Raw genomic sequence first — 18,044 nt, 5'->3', positions numbered from 1 at the left:
ACTCACAAACCGTGAGATCATGACCTGAGCTGAAACCAAGAGTTGGATGCTCAACCGACTGAGCCACCCAGGTGCCCCAGTTTCTTCATCTTTAAAATAATGAAACTGATACCTACTCTAGGGAGTTATATAAGAATTAAACGAAACCTTGTGCTTGGTAGTTATTGGTAGCTGCTAACCAAATATTTCTGGTTCTCTCTCTTTCTGGGAACATAATAGGGTTGACTTTCATGGTCTCTTTGTGATTATAATGGGCTAGATAATTTGTGAGGAAGCACTGTTACCTCTAGGCCAGAACATGTAATTGACTGCATAAGAGTAACATCTTTTCCTTTGTCTTAGCAACTAACAATATTTAAAATGGTTACTGTTCTGTTGTTCTAGGTCCCTGAGTGATTATGACAATTGCAAGCCCCTCGAAAACTCATGAACACGCAGAATGGATGAATAGTAAATTTTTGCTGAGTTAAGGATCTGAGTTTTCTTTTTATCATCATGTAAACCTCTCAGGTTAAAATATCATGAAATAATAGAGATACTGATAGAAGTGGGTGATGCCTTTAAAGAATCCTAAATGTGACATTGGCATAGAGACTTGCTAATGGATAGTGAAGAAACTATTACCAGATGCTAGATGGATGGGGACGCTTCTTCTGTAGCGCAAAATCTCTTAAAATTGGCTCCTGCAATAACATGGAAAGGATACAATGTCCCTAATGAAAATGCAGTTTTAGTAAAAGAAGTTTAAAAATAGAAAGCATATTTTAGAGGCTGTTGGCTATATCTGACAAGGTATTACAAGCACAGAATGAAAGAAATAAGCTCAACTTGAAACAGAGATTAAAGAGAATAGAAAGAACACAGAATAGAAAGAAACTTCCAGTAATCAAAGAGGCAAAGACAGGAAACTCCTTATCACCCATTTGTAACAGTAAACTGAGACAACTGAGACCAATTAGATATTGTTCATTTTGGAGGAATCAAATCAAAATATGAGTAGCTCTCTCTTTGTTAAAACCTCTAGTTAGATTAAAGCTTTTCCCCAAAATTCTTTTAGTTAAACAAAATGGCTGGGGGAAGGGATGAGGGGAAACTAAAAGCATCTGCAATTAAGTTGAAAATAACTACAATCATGGCTCTTGAAACAAGGACTGGAATGAAATACGTGACCCCGTTAAGTTCCGTAAACTTTGTATTATAAAGGAAATCATAAACCTGGGCTAAAAAGAATTATTTATTTAAGACACAAAACAATCTTGGATTTCCAACTTTCTAGCCATAGAAACTGGGCTCGGAAAGTTGCACAGCCCCCAAGATTTGCATAATCTCCATGGATGTGGTAATGGAGTAGGAAGACTCATATTGGAAATAGAATTTTTCCAAGGTCCACCATAAACAAAGGATTGAGATGTATATCCCAGAAACAATGTTAAGGATCTAGTTAAGAAACAGTCTACATCTCAAGTCTTTGCAATATCTTCCCAGTCAAATTTTTTAACTCCTATGAACTAAAAACTGCTATGTCTCCATTTTTATCCTTCCAAATACTTGGAGGGATAAAACTTGGAGTTATCCTGTCCTTCTGCAACAGAGATAGGTGGTTTTGATGTAACTCTCAAGGATCTGTGCCCTACTGATATTAATGCCCTTGTAAATTCTCCTCCCTTTGATCTTGGCCTGGGGATAATGACTTGCTTCTAATAAATGGAAGATGGCAAAAAGGTTTGGATGTCAATTCAAACATTAGATTTTAAACGAGTGAGACTTCCATCTTGTTTGTGCTTTCTCTTCGTCTTTCCTTTATAATATATAATATAGTATAGTATATATATGTGGCTATAATTTTCCTAATTTTAAGATTGATAGAATCGAGAAAGCAACACATTTTCTGTACTAAAAACGTAATCATGTTCTCATAACTCAACTGGTAATCACATGCTAGCTTTATTGAAGTCAGATGCCATTTTTATAACTACCTGTAGGGAGGTCTATTTGATAAGGAGAGAATGGAGGTTATAATCCAATAGCCTGAGAGAAAACAAGACCTTCAGTCCAATGACCCAAAGAGAATAGATGTTTCCAACAATCACTGAGTGAATGTGGAAGTCAATCGTGTCACCAATGAAACTTTGAAGGCTGTGGTCTTGGCTGAGGCACTGGAGCTTTGTAAGACCTTGAGCTGGAGAACCCAGTTAACTGATGCCTAGATTCCTGACTCACAGAAACTCACAGTGAGTTAACAATGACGTTTTAAATTTTCAGTGGTTTATCACTCAGCAATAGATAACTAATAGATTTTATACAGCAGATGTGTAAAAGGCAGATAAATAGTCTTTTATATCACGGTGTTTTCAAGTCATGACATGCAGCATCCAGACTTCTTATGGAAGCAAGTGTTCATCCTCTGAGGTGCTAAACTTTCAATACAGTTTCGTTTTTGAATGAAACTTACTCTGTAAGCAAGAAAGGGAGAGAAATAAATATACAATAACTAGATGACTCTGGTAATCAACAGATCCATTAACCAAATATTTTTGGTTCTCTCCTCTTCTAGGTACAAGGCTGGACTTTTTATTAGTCTCATGATTGCATGGCTCATTTGATGGTTCTAACGGTTAAGCTCAGCATTTAAATCTCTCTTTCCAGCATAGAAACTAGACAATGTTTGAAATGGTGGCCACTCCTTTATCTTCATTCCTTGATAAAATGATAAGAATCTGTTGATCTGCAAAGTATATGTAACATGGACGATAAATAAATCATTCTTGGGGTGCCTGGGTGGCTCAGTTGGTTAAGCATCTGACTTCAGCTCGGGTCATGATCTCATGGTTTATGGGTTCAAACCCCATGTCAAGCTCTGAGCTGACAGCTCAGAGCCTGGAGCCTGCTTCAGATTCTGTGTCTCTCTCTTTCTCTGTCAGGTCTCTCTCTCTCTCTCAAAAATAAATAAAACATTTAAAATAAACAAACAAATAAGTAAATAAAAATAGATAAATAAAACCATTCTTGTGGTAAATCACTAAAATTTTGGAGCTGTTTCTTAATATGGTGTAATGTGGCTTAGACTGACATATTTAATACCTGAAATACTAAAACTTTGCTTTACATAAAGAACAGGAACCCTAAATGAATATCATTGTCTCTATGATTACTCTGGTGTAAGTCTGGTACTTCTAAGATCATTTCAAAAGCCAGCTCTACATTAGAGTAGAACTAGACATCTCTGGGAATATTGTGGAGTTATAGGACACTTAAGCCACAGACTTTCTTTTTCCTTATGGTTTCTATTAAGCAAAACATCAACCATACCTGACATTTAATAATTTTGGAAGGAATTTCATAAAAAAATTATTCTAAATGGAAACATAAAATTATACAATTACTTTGAAGGGGATTGGGCATTTTAATAAAGTAAAAAATCATCTCAAAAGAGCCAGACAACCCAGCTTCTAGATATCTATAATTTGTTCCCTTTTGTAAAGATAATTAGTCCTTGACAACTCTTACACAGAGAAAATCTAAATCAAAACCCCAATGACCGTGTTATTAAATACTTATGGTACGCATTTCAAACATTTAACAACACAAAAAGATAAACACTAACACAAAAATCAACCAAGGAGTAAAAATTTTGCAGAAAATCACTAATAGAAACTAACAAAGAAGAATTTGATATGATAGTATAATGCAACAGGTGCTAACTAAACAATTACACACATAATCATATGAGTCCTCTCAATTGCTCTGCTCATCTGTATTACAGGTGAGTAGGATCAAAATTGTTTCTTAAAAATGTAAAAAAAAAATGTCCCATACTTCCAAGTTACATGATTTTTTAAAACTCTTTATAAGGTCAGAATATTATGAGACAAAAAATACTGTTTTGTTGATCTTTTATAAAAGTTTTTTGTTTTTGTTTTTGTTTTCTATTTCATTAATTTCCACTCATCTTTATACAGATTCTTCAATTTTCCTTCGGTCTAATTTCCTTCTCTTCTTATATATTCTTCACTTTAATGTGTTATCCACTTGTTTTTTCAGTTTATTTTAGGTCATAAATTTAACGACTGATTTAGCTGCATTCAGCAAGTTTTGATAGTACTTTCATTAAAATTCATCTAGAAATTTTTGCATTTCTTGTAGTTGTCTCCTCAAATCCCAGGATCATTTTAAAGTTTGCTTTTTTGATTGAAACCAAAATGTTAAAAAAAATTTTCATGTTTATGCTAAATATAACTTAAAAATATTTTTATGGCCATTGTTTAATTGAATTAGTCAAATAACTCATTGGCATGATGAAATTATTTGAAATTTCTTGAATTTTAGATTTAAAAGAATCCGTTTATACTTGAACATCATATATGAGGTCTATATGTTGGCAAGATGCATGTATTTATATGTGTACACATATACACATATACATATACCCCATACACACACACACACACGTCACAGTTTTGCTTGTGTTTGTTGCATGATATAGTCATTTCTGATATAAATGTGTCAAAATCTTTCATAATAAGGTATTTTTCATTTCATTTGTTCTTCTGTCATGTCATGCTTTACATATTTGAGACTTTTTTTGCAAGATACATATAAAATATTCATTTATAAATACCATTTCTGACTTTCTCCTTTTATTGCTATGTATCTTTTTTACCCACATTTGTGCTTATTATGTGACATATGATATATGACATTTTTATTACTAATTTACCTTACTTAGTAAATGTTTGCCTGGCATATTTTAACCCCTTTTTAGAAAAAATGTAGGGTCATTTATTAGGTGTATCTATTTTAAGAGTATATATAAATATATAAGTAGATTTATTTACCAAAATGTTTAACCTATGTCTTTTATTGGATTATTTTGTTCTGTTTATGTTGCCTGCGTGTGTGGCAGTCAGGGTGGTTGCTGGAAGACTTACTGGAAGATAAATTGCTGCAGCCAACATAGTTCACTAGTAACTCCCATGTGCTACATGTCAGGGTCTATGTTGGAATTCCCTCCATTACTTTTCCTGTAGACTGGTCCCAGCCAACGACTACACCAACAGGGGACCACTCCAATTGTTGCTTCAGGGATCACCAAGGGTGTGGCCAAGACTTTCTCAGATGTCCTCTATAGTCTCTCTCTCTTCCAAGCTAATCCTTCTTTCACATGGATTAGTCTTCAAACTGAAAACCTTCTTTTTATTCTTCACAGGTGTTTCGGAAGTAAATATTGTGTGTGTCTAATCTTATTTAGGCATCAGCTTTTCAGATGACTCAAACTGACATGTGATACAGATGCATGAAGACTTACTTTTACCTCCTAACCTTGCATGTTACCATCACATAGAGATTGCATATGATGTCCATGTATAAACGGATTCTTCTAAATCGAGGCTAAAATTGAGTGAATTTCAAATAATTTCATCATGCCAATGAGTTCTTTGACTACAATGCAATTAAATAACAGCCATAAAAATATATGCAATATTTATCCTGCTTATTTGTCTATATATTTCTCCCTTTCCCACTTCTAGTTGGAAGCTATGACAAAGACTGGTAGTTTTCTCCCAATATCTCTCTTCTATTCTTCAATAGTATCACAAAATCCAATTTTTATCTAGCTGCGTATTTACCCACCAAAAAAATGATTAAAGAAAGGAAGAAAGAAAGAAAGAAAGAAAGAAAGAAAAGAAAAGAAAGAAAACAAAAGAAAGAGAGAGAAACAAAAGAAAAAAAGAATACATTCACATCTCCCTTTAAATCAGAAGTGACTTCATGACTGTAGGCTGATTAAAAGTGTATTACCAGAAATGGTACTGAAAACTATCCTCAACACGACCAAAACGACAGCAATAGAATCAACAAACTGAAGGGAAAAAGCAATAATCTTAAATTACAAAGATGCTGTCCAAGTTAAATATGGATTAAAAGGACAGTAAATCACAATATCTAAAAAAAGATCCTCAAAAAAAAAATGAAGAACAGAAAAAGTAACATACACTTTGTCAAATGTGAAGTAGACAACAAATGTGAGAATTGATACCCTTAAAATTCGGAGGAGTGGTAAATAGATATGATTAAGAAAAGATAATACCTGTAAAAAAGGAGAGTAAAAAGTGGCAATCTCACCTAAGGAAGTATAGGTATGCACTGAAAGATAAAGCCACAACTCAGGAAAAAAATGATGCTAAGTTTTCTAGAAAAATCTTTGGAATTAAATGTGAATATTTGGACAATAGGAAAGTTTTTCTCACTCTAACATTATTTAATAATACAATATGTCTATGGATTACCTAAAACATTTTTTAATTAAAAGAAAGAGTGATGAAAATATCTTCCAGATTCAGGCATCTGAGTGGCTTAGTCTGTTAAGTGTCTGATTTCAGCTCAGGTCATGATCTTGCAGTTGGTGAGTTTGAGCCCTGCATCAGGCTCTGTGCTGACAGCTCAGAGCCTGGAACCTGCTTTGGATTCTGTGTCTCTCCATTTCTCTATCCCTCCCCCACTGGTGCTTTGTCTCTCTCTCTCTCTCAAAAATAAATAAACATAAAAAAATATCTTCCAGATAAACATTACTATGGCATAAAATTTATTTGTATTACTAGGTGTTGGGAGATGATGAAGCATCTAGTACATAATTGTTAAGGGGAAAAAAAAAGATTTGACTCAAAAATTTCATTTATAGCTAGATTGTATTTCATGTGCAAAAGCCATTTCAAGAACAATCAGATATGATACAGCTCACACTTAATGTAACCTTCTTAGAAAAAAAGAAAAAAAATATATATATATAATGATGTAATCCAGAATGCAGAGAAAAGAAAAATAAACTAAGGTCATAATGAAAAACACATGGCCAGAAATTGCAGGCACTTAATCTTGAATATACACTTACATCTAAGAAATTCTTATAGCTACAAAGTTTATAATATCAAAGCCCAGAAGGCAGAAGTGGGAAAAAAGGCAAGTTGCCTGATATGCCAAAGGGATATTAAAGGACCCATGATAATTTTCAGAAAAATATAATTTGAAATATACCTAGGAAATCTTATAGTCCATTAATATATTCAATCAAACAATACTAATGTACATTTATTATGTTTTTATTAAATGTCAAAAAATGTCCAGGCGTTAGACCAACATAAATGGGAATACAAACTGGTACGGCCACTTTGGAAAACAGTATGGAGGTTCCTCAAAAAATTAAAAATAGAACTACCCTACAACCCAGAAATTGCACTACTAGGCATTTATCCAAGGGATACAGGTGTGCTGTTTTGAAATATGCACCCCCATGTTTATAGCAGCACTATCAACAATAGCCAAAGTATGGAAAGAGCCCAAATGTCCATCAATGGATGAATGGATAAAGAAGATGTGGCATACACACACACACACACACACACACACACACACACACACACAATGGAGTATTACTCGGCAATCAAAAAGAATGAAATCTTGCCATTTGCAACTATGTGGTTGGAACTGGAGGGTATTATGTTAAGTGAAATTAGTCAGTCAGAGAAAGACAAAAATCATATGACTTCACTCATATGAGGCTGTTAAGAGACAAAACAGATGAACATAAGGGAACGTAAACAAAAATAATATAAAAACAGGGAGGGGAAAAAAACAGAAGTGACTCATAAATATGGAGAACAAACTGAGGGTTACTGGAAGGGTTGTGGGAGGGGGGATGGGCTAAATGGGTAAGGGGCACTAAGGAATCTACTCCTGAAATCATTGTTGCACTATATACTAATTTGGATGTAAATTAAAAAAAATTAAAAATTAAAATTAAAAAAAAGACCAACATACATAATATCAGTTTTATGCACTCAAGAATTTCGCATTTCAATGAAGAAAATCAACATAAACAGTTAATTATAAAGCAGGGTATAAATAAGCACAGAGTACTAGAGATATCCTTTGAAAACACTGAAGATGTCTGGATGGTCTGGAGAATTCAGATTGTAGTAAACAAAATTGAAAAAATATTTACAAAATAAACATTAGGCAAGTCAATGTCAGTAGTATGCAAAGTAAAATTCTAGGTAAAATGTACGATACAAAAATATAGAGGCAGGAAAGCGCATGGTAGAGAAAACAAAATCAGATTGTTGATTATAAATGGTCAAGGTCAGAGTGGCTAGAAATTAAAATGCAGAGGATAATCAGTGGAAGGTCTTGCATTTTTGATCTTTATAATGTCCATTATCACAATAGTGTATAGATCTAATAGAATAAGACAGTTCACAAATTAAAACATGTTGGGAAGAAAACAGTAAGCATAATGAAAGATGACAGAAATAAGCCTGAATACATAAACTCAGAAAAAAAAACGCTCAAATACATTAAAATGCCAAAATGGGTTAGCAAATAAAATCTAACTTAATACTATATACAAAGTGTACCTAAAACAAAGTATTGTGGAAGCATAAATAATGAATGAGTGAACAGAAAAATACCTATCAAGCAAATGGTTATACAAGTAAGAGTGGTTGCATTATTTTTATTTTTTTAATGTTTATTTATTTTCAGAAAGAGAGAGAGAGAGAGGGAGGGAGGGAGGGACGGAGGGGCAGAGAGAGAGAGAGGGAGAGAGCAAATCCCAAGCAGGCTTCCCACTGCCAACGTTGAGCCCAAGGCAGGGCTAGATTCCATAAAATGTGAGACCGGGACGTGAGCTGAAATCAAGTTGGACGTTTAAATGACAGCCACCAGGCACCCTGGAAGCATTATTTTTATGTAATAGATAATACATGTAAATAGACTAAGGAGTCCAAATAAGCCATTGGAATTAGCGGAATATATTAAGGAAACTTGACAAAGAAAATTATGGATGAAAATTAAAAGTAGAAACTAGCAAATTATCAACAGGAAGCAAAACTAAAAATTGTTCAGTATTGTCAAAGACCCATGCACTATGATAAAGTATTTTCCTTGAATTAAAAAAAAATGAAGAAAAATGAAAAAAAAAACCACAAATTACTTGGAGGTAAGGAATAAATACACACAAATATCCATTTATCAGTTTTGCTTATAGTTCTGTTCTAAAGAATTTGAAGGTCAAAATGAATTTATGGAATGAGTGAAAATTTGTGTCATGAATTCTTAACTTCTAAATTTATGTCTCGAGCCAAATCCTCACTCCATGAATAACAAATGCAATTGCCCACTAAGTAACTCCTTTTGCTTTCCCAGAGTCAATTCAAGTCCATTTGTTCAAGATGAATTTAGCACCTTCTTTTTCTCCCTACGTATCACTCTCAACCTAGCTCACTTCCCCCCTTCCCCCCAACGCACTCTTATCACAAAACTGTCCCCCCTTGTTTTACTTATTATAGAGCAAGAATATCACTGACAGTTGTCCAGTGCATTTGGTTTTAAGAGCCGGAGTTGTGTCTAGTTCACTATCTTACCAACAGTGGCAAGCATAACTGGCCAGTGTATCATAAAATAAATCATTAAGTTTTTGCTCAAAAATTGGGTTAAGTATTAAAAGGAATTTAAATTGGTAAAAACAGGTGCCTGGGTGGCTCAGTCAGTTAAGCGACCGACTCTTGATTTCAGCTCAGGTCATGGTTGCACGGGGTTCATGAGACTGGGCCCCGTGTTGGGTTCTGTGCTCTGCTCAAGGAACCTGCTTAAAGTTCTCCCTCCCTCCCCCTCTGCCCATCCCCCACTTGTGCAAGTGTTCTTTCTCTCTCTATTTCAAAAACATAATTGGTAAAGACATTTTTCTGAAAGGCAAATAGAAATTATAAAATTCTATATACCTTTCATATGTATATTTACTTCTGATAGTGCATTTAAAGATGGAGGTAATAAAAACATATATATGGAAATACACAATTTTGATATTTGACTAACAAAAATATGTATACATCCTAAACATACCATAATATGGTAATAGATGTAATGAATCTAATATGGTATATCCATATGTGAAACCTTATGTTGCTATCAATAATCATGGATTACAAGTCTCACCACATATTGCCAAGTTTAAAGCAAAAGGATCTATATAATAACATCCTAATCTTTAAATATATTTATTTGTATGTATAAAAATTATTTTTCATTAATTATTTTTATAAATGTGTCTGCTGCTATCTGAAAATAAAGTGTCCTGATGAAACCTTTCATAAGCCAAAGTAGCATAAAGCGAAGAAGCAATCACCATTAATTTAGGGAAAATTTTTTGAGGATTCCCAAACCCCCAAAATAATCTCTCATAGGCTTTTATGATATCTTGGGACACACCTTGTTAATGGATGTACAAAATAAATTAAGATAAAGCACAGATGTTCACAGACACAGTTCAAAGCTATGGCAGCTTGCTGCTGAGATGCTTAGTGTGGGTCCGGAGGGAGGATCATGATGGGGCCATTCTCGCCGCTCAGGGTTCCCTCTGCCTCTAAAACAGTCCTCCGCCAAACAAATGCTGAACACTATGACTTTGGCCCTAAAGATAGGATTTTGCTATGTAAAAAAGTGGAAAAAGGGTATTTTCATGCACAGGTATCATTTTTGTAGATATGGTTCTGACTTGATTCTATGCTCATTTGGGGGAATGTTTTATTTGAAAAGATGGTTTTATGAATTATGAATCCTTTTGATTTAAAAAAGACAGTGTTTGTGGTATTGTTAGTGGAGGGATTGGCTTTTCTTTTTCTTTCTTTTTAAAGTTTCTCTCCTCCTTGCCTCTCTTTTTCCTTTTTTTTTTTTTTTTTTTCTTTTTCTCCCTCCTTTGTCCTAAAGAGGATAAATTGTTCTCTAAATTAGTTGAAGCCTGGGTGCTTCAAGTTAAAAACAGATTGATTCACCTTGTGTATAGTGTAGAAATTTAAATTTATGCTCAAAACTCTTTTGAAAATTGAATATGCAATCAGTTTTCAGCAATATAATTTAAAAAATTGGTAAATAATTCTTGCTTGAGTCTCATAGACCTTGAATGCCTGGTCACTCCAGATTAAGAGTCATGACAAAAGCTTGGACATCTTCTTAAAGAAAAGGCCCTACGGCTCTCCCTCCTTTTGGTATAGTCTGAGAGCGGTAGCTGCGTTTAGAAACCAAAGCATTTGCAGAATTTTTCTTTCTCCCATTGTCAGATGAGCCAGATCTTTTTCTTAGGAAATTTTGACCTTCCATACAGTGCCACTGCCCCAACCTCAACCCTCTTCTCAATCTGGTGCTGTGCCTTCTTGAAATAAATGAAATGAACCAGGAATCATTTGCACGTTTGGGACGAGAATGCAGTAGGCAGCCTCCACCATGTTATCTAGTGACCCTTGCCTCCAGGTATTCACACCCTTGAATATGGACTCCCATTGGGTTTGGACTGCATTTATTGCCTACCTTCTACCAAAAAGAATGTGGGAGTTATGGGATGTCATTTCTGTGATTAGGATATAAAAAGATCATGGTTTCCATCCTTTGGACATCTAGCAGAACCCAAGAAGAATAGGGCACAGAAGAGATCAGGAAGGAGAAGTAAAATCTCTGAAGAATGGAGGGCAGATACAGGGGCAGGCAGCACTGTTACTGCAGGAGTAGGTTTAATTCTGAGCATCCAAATGCGAACGATGATAAAAAAAAATGTGTCTTAATTCGCATTTTGTATACTTGCATTGCTGTAAGCGATATAACTTCTTTCCATTAAAAAAGTCAGTATAGGGGCACCTGGGTGGCTCAGTTGGTTAAGCGGCCGACTTAGGCTCAGGTCATGATCTCGCAGTCGTGAGTTCGAGCCCCGCGTCGGGCTCTGTGCTGGCAGCTCAGAGCCTGGAGCCTGTTTCAGATTCTGTGTCTCCCTCTCTCTGACCCTCCCCCATTCATGCTCTGTCTCTCTCTGTCTCAAAAATAAATAAACATTAAAAAAAAAGTCAGTATATTAACTTTTGTAAACCTTAGATCTCTCATCTGTAAAATGGGGATCATGTTGGCCAAATCCATCTTCAGATTTTTGTGAGGATCAAGTTAAGCAGTGTGTGAAGCACAGGGCACTTTGAAGATTGATCTGGAAATTCATCTGAGAGTCAGTTATGGACAATGCGTTGTGCTAGGTAATATTTGTTGGAATATTTCCAGGCTGTTTGCCTCAATTTCCATACAAGGCAATTTCAATACCCAGTTCCAACTTTGCCTTCCTCGTGTCCTGGTTAGTAAAGTTGAATTTAATTCCATTTCTTCTGTGTTACAAGGGCAACCTTATCTTTATCCCTGTTTGGAAGTTCATATTAATACGTAATGCCTGGTGGCACAAAACTCACAGCTATATGAAAGGCTGGAAATCTTTAATTTTGTTCTAGACCTTGATGCTATATTGATGCCAGGGCTGTATGCCAGCCAACTGTGACAATTATTTCTGTTTAATTTTCTAATTTCAGTCAGGACTACTTAGCTTGCCAGTGAAGTCCGTCAGTGTCAGAAGCCAAGGCAGTTCCTTATGAGCAGTAATAGCTTGTAATGGTTGCTTTAATACCCTGGGGAAAGTAAAAGCCTCTATGGGCTCTTCAATAATTAATACAGATTTGTTTATAAATTTATTCAAGCAAAAAACACATGGGGCTCAGAAGAGTGCTTGGTACATGGTAGGTACTAAAATATTTGTCGACAGCATATAGAAATAAACAAGTAACTGAAAGCTAGTGCATCTACATACATTATTTTCTATACTGTATCAGTGAAAACGACATAAATGGATCAAAGGTAAAATGGAATACAAATTCGTGCTAATAATATAGTGCTTTTTGTGGCCCATGTCTTTTAGTTATCAGGTAATTATGCTTTGTAAAACCCAAATAATTAAGTAATATGGAATATTCCCTTTAGAGCTAGTGGTTACTTTCAGAACTCAAAAATTGACGTGTAAGAAAAATGTGTGGGAAACAGTATGGAGGTTCTTCAAAAAATTAAAAAAAAATAGAACTACCATATGATCCAGCAATTCCCCTACTAGGTATTTTCTGAAAGAAAGCAAAAACATTACTTCCAAAACGTATGTGCACTCCTATGTATATTGTAACATTATTTACAATAGTCAAGGTATGCAAACAGCCCCGTGTTCACTGATAGATGAATGGGTAAAGACGATGTGGTAAACACATATAATGGAATATTACTCAGTCATCAAAAAGAATGACATTTTTGACGATTGCAATGACGTGGATGGAGTTGGAGTGTATTATGCTAAGTGGAATACGTCAGTCATAGATATACAAATACCATATGATTTCACTTACATGTGAAATCTAAGAAACAAAACAAAATAAACAACAAAAAAAACCCACCCACATTGACTCTTAAATACAGAGAGAAACTGATGGTTATCAGAGGGAAGATGGGGAGGGGGGTTAGGTGAAATAGATAAAAGGGATTAACTGATACAAGCTCCCTGTTATAAAATAAATAAGATATTAAGGGTCACATGGTGATTCAGTCAGTTAAGCAACCAGCTTTTGATTTCGGTTCAGGATATGATCCCAGGGTTGTGGGATCCAGCCCCATGTGTGACTGCAAGCTCAGTGTGGAGCCTGCTTAAGATTCTCTCTCTCTCTCTCTCTCTCTCTCTCTCTCTCTCTCGTTCTGCCCCCTCCCACACTCTCTCTCACTATCTTTCTAAAATCAATCAATCAATCAATTCATGGAGATGAAAAGTACAGCATAAGAAACTGACAGGTAAGATTTTCAGGCTTTCACAGGCATCTCTAAATTTATTCGTCTAGAGCAACGTGATCATTATGCTAAATAACAAAAATTAACCCAAGTAAATTTAAAGATCAAATTAGCTTTATTCAATAATTTGTGAATCAGGCAGCATCCTGTCTAGCAAATAGAAAGGAGCTCCATCAAGCTACAGAAAAGGAAAGGTTTTTAAAGGCAGAGAGGAAACACAAAAAAGGAAATTATTAGCAAAGAAAGCATTGTTTTGGCAAAGTTACCCTCCTAAAGGGAATGAAAGAGGTGTATCAGTGGATTACCTCCTGCTGCTGACTAGGAAATTTCGAGTTGGCTGATTAAAGGTCACCTTTCTGGGAGAAACTAGAGCTGCAGTTAGGTTAAATATTAAGTCTTCCTGGGGTTTAACACAAGTGACTCCATTTTGGGCCTGCTGTATCCTTTTTAACAATTGTAACAGAACATCATTGGAAATTTACAAAATATGGCTTGAGAAAACAATTTATAGAGAGCTCAACTTCAAATCTGTGGACAGTGTCTGTTCATGGGATGAGTCAAGCATAAATCTTCAAAGCCATCTAAAGTTTTTGTGCATTTTCATGATTAGTTAAATCAATTTGAATATAGGTTTCCAGGGGCTTTGTAATCAAATTACTCAAAGAAACAACTGTTCTAGATGAAAAGAAAATTTAATCTTCCACTACAGATGTTTCTTTGGGGTCTTTATTGGTCAATAAATTTTGTTCCAGGAGAAATAATACATGCTACTTAGTGCTAATCCTTATTTTGTTTTAAAAATACCGTTCTTGGGGCGCATGGGTGGCTCAGTCGGTTAAGTATCTGATGATCTCGGGGTCCATGAGTTAGAGCCCCAGGTAGAGTTTCGCGTTGACAGCTCAGAGCCTGGAAACTGCTTTGGAGTCTGTTTTCTCCCTATCTCTCTGTCCCTCCCCCACTCATGCTCTGTCTCTCTTTTTCTCTCTAATAAACATTAAAAAAATTAAAAATATTGTTTTTGTTACACAAATCATACAATTGGGATTGAATGATTTGAATCCAAGTCATACAATTTGGGATTGAATGATTTGAGAAAGATAGTTATTTCATGACCATTGTAGTAAACCGTAGTCAGAATATTACTTAATTAAGGAGCAGTCCATAACTCTACTTCCTGGAGGAAAATATGGCACCACGGTCCTTTAAATCTTGAGACTTTACAACTAATACATCAGTAGTGCTATTGAAATAGGCATATGAAATTTCACCACCTGCCACTTCATGGTTACAAATTCAAGTGGATTCCATATTTTAATTATGAAAGGCAAACACAAGTAGAATTATCAGTGACATTAAAAGCTTATTTTGTATAATCAACTGTGATCACAGCTTGGTGATACTTTTACAGCAAATATTACTTTTTTCAAAGTCTTAATTCCATCTCAGGTCAGTGATGTTCCTATTGTTGCTCACCTTACTCTTGCTTTTTAAAATTATACCCTTAATACAAAGGTACATGAAAAATCTTTAGAGAGCAACCTATTCTATTCATCACATTTTAATTATTCATTTCTTCTGTTTTATAAGAGGCAGACTGTACCGTTCTTTCCTACTGCAGTAGAGGTATCTCCACAGTTATATTTCCGTATAGTGTTATCTTCTATTGCACAGAGGAGCTCAAAACTCTGAGTCATTTGCAACCTTTGCAAATTTCTTCCTGAATTAATTATGACCTAGTTGAATTACTAATGTTGAAGATATATTGATAATTTCAAAGTGCTGTGTTCATTTTAAACTAAAATCAACAACAAAAACCTGCAGTGTAACTCATCTAGTTAACACTTATTTGGCACTTATTCCAAATTAAGCAGTCTTTTAAGTGTTTTATGTATTAAATCAGTGGTTGACAAAATACATCTCATAAGCTAAATCCAGCTCCAAGCTTGTTTTTATAAATAAAGTTTTATTGGAACACAGCTACATCCATTAAGTTTCATATCGTCTGTTGCTGCTTTGACTCTACAATAGCAGAGCTGACCAGTTGCCACAGAGATCATAAGGCCAAAGAAACCTAAAATATTTACTATTTGGTACTTTGCAGAAGTTTGCCAGTCCTTTTATTAAAATTTTTGATCTCCTCTTAAACACTGTGGAATATCGCTCTAATCTTATTTTTTATTTTTTTTATTTTTTAGAAAGAGAGAGAGAGAAAGAGCAGAAGTGGGGGGAGAGGGGCAGAGGGTGAGAGACAGAGAATCTTAAGAAGGATCCAAGCTCAGTGCAGAGCCCAATGTAGGGCTTGACTCTGGGATCATGACCGGAGCCAGTCAAGGGTCAAACGCTCAACTGACTGAGCCAGCCAGGCACCCTGACTGTCATATTAATCTCTGTTTTAAAGAGGAAGAAAATGGGCTATGGAGAGGTTAAGTAACTTGCCCAAAGTCATACATTGCTCGTAAGTGGGAAAGCAGGATTAAACACAAGAGACTTGGTCTGCAGTCCCCATTCTCAACAATGTTAAACTGCATCTCAGATGGAGAATTATGTTTGTTGCCTGTGAAGGAGCAATTATCCAAACATATTTCTATTAATAAAAATTGACGGAGCACTAATAGTTTTTCCCCAAAGCATAAAATACCTAGCGATTGTGGGCTACTACAGATTTGAAAACTAACCTCTGGTCACTTTCTGTTATTTGTCTAGAGTGCAGATAGGGAAATCCACTATCTTTGTAGTATCCTGCAGAACTTTTCTGTTGTTCTCTGCGAATACAGCTAGAGAGTCTGAAGAATTTGATATGAATGAGGTACAAGAGTTTGGTTGGCCTAAAACAAATAACAACAAATAAAGAGATTATAAAGGGATTCTGGGTCCTCAAACATCTTCTTTCTCGTCTCTACAGCAGTTACTGGGGGCATTTAGAAAATGACACTAATTAGAGAAGATAACAGATAATTCTGTCATCGGGAGCAGAGTTTTAGATAATGACTGTAGCTTTTGGGGGGTAGGCCTTCTCACCATTAAAGCCACTCATCCATACCCAATCCCTCTGGAAAATTAAATTTTTTGTACTAATCAGAGCAGGTTTCCTGCAGCTGCCAGTGAATGATGGACTTCCCAGTAACAGGCGGATGGATTTCTCACACTTGGAGCAGGGTTCCCATGGCAACGCTCCCTGTATGCACTCAAATGAAACTTCTCTTTGTCCCTTCAAGATTTTTTTTTCCTTTCCCTCTCCTTACCTATCTTGTTTTTTTTTTTTTTTAATTAAAAATAAGTACCTTGATCTTTAAGAGGCTAAAATCTACCAGTGAGGCCCAGTTCTCCATTTTTCCTCTATGATGTTTAGAAGGAAAACACACACATAGACATGCACATGTGCACACACAAGAGTTCATTGGGTATTGATATTCTCATTTATTATATCACGGGAAGAATAGTCAGAACTAGTTTTGGACATGGAAAAAAATTGTGAGGGCTCAGCCTTCATTCTGAATTAGAAACCTGAGACACAAGCTAGGGCATGTGACTTTTGCAAACATACGACAATATACAAGGAATTCTTCTTCGACTGTGTGAAGATAAAGTAGTATAATATGGGAATTGTGCTGAGAGCAGACTGTGTTTTGCATATTGGCAGCCTTCCTGATTTATTATCGGGTGATTTGTATATTGATAAAACAGAGATTCTGCTGTTAGTAGCTGGCATTTCATAAAGGCATAAACCACTTCTGGTAAATAATTCCCTGGGAGAGGGTTGTTGTTGTTTTTGTTTTAGTTTATTTATTTATTTTGAGAGAGAGAGAGAGAGAGAGAGAGGTGGGGAGGGGGCAGAGAGAGAGGGAGAGACAGCATCCCAAGCAGGCTCCGTGGGGTTCAAACTCACAAACCATGAGATCATGACCTGAGTGGAAACCGAGAGTCAACGCTTAACGGACTGAGCCATCCAGGCACCCCTTGTCAGGAGAGTTTTATCACAAAGTAACCAAGAGCGAAAAAAAAAAAAAAAAGAATAAATGAAGACAAAGAGAGGGGGAAGAAAGAGTTAGCTGATGTGTAAAGAAATTGATCCTTGCAGATATCAAGCAAAATGAATAACCCACAGTACAATGCCGCAGTGCAGTGCTATTTGATATGTGGGCGATGGGGTTGTGCTTGTCTGCCCGCTGTTTGTTACAGGTAAATTCAGTCTGTACTTGTTGCCAGGACATACATTTTCCAATGTGTATGTGTGTGTGTGTGTGTGTTTAATTCTTTTCTTCTCTATTACATTTATTACGATTAGATTTGAAAATCCAATTGTATACGTATTGACTGATAATAAAAATGGGGCTTCTATTTTGTATGGTTTTGATGTTTTTAATTTT

Source organism: Prionailurus bengalensis, chromosome B1, assembly GCF_016509475.1.
Source record: "Prionailurus bengalensis isolate Pbe53 chromosome B1, Fcat_Pben_1.1_paternal_pri, whole genome shotgun sequence".
NCBI lineage: Eukaryota > Metazoa > Chordata > Mammalia > Carnivora > Felidae > Prionailurus > Prionailurus bengalensis.
Note: the sequence above shows the minus strand (reverse complement) of the source record.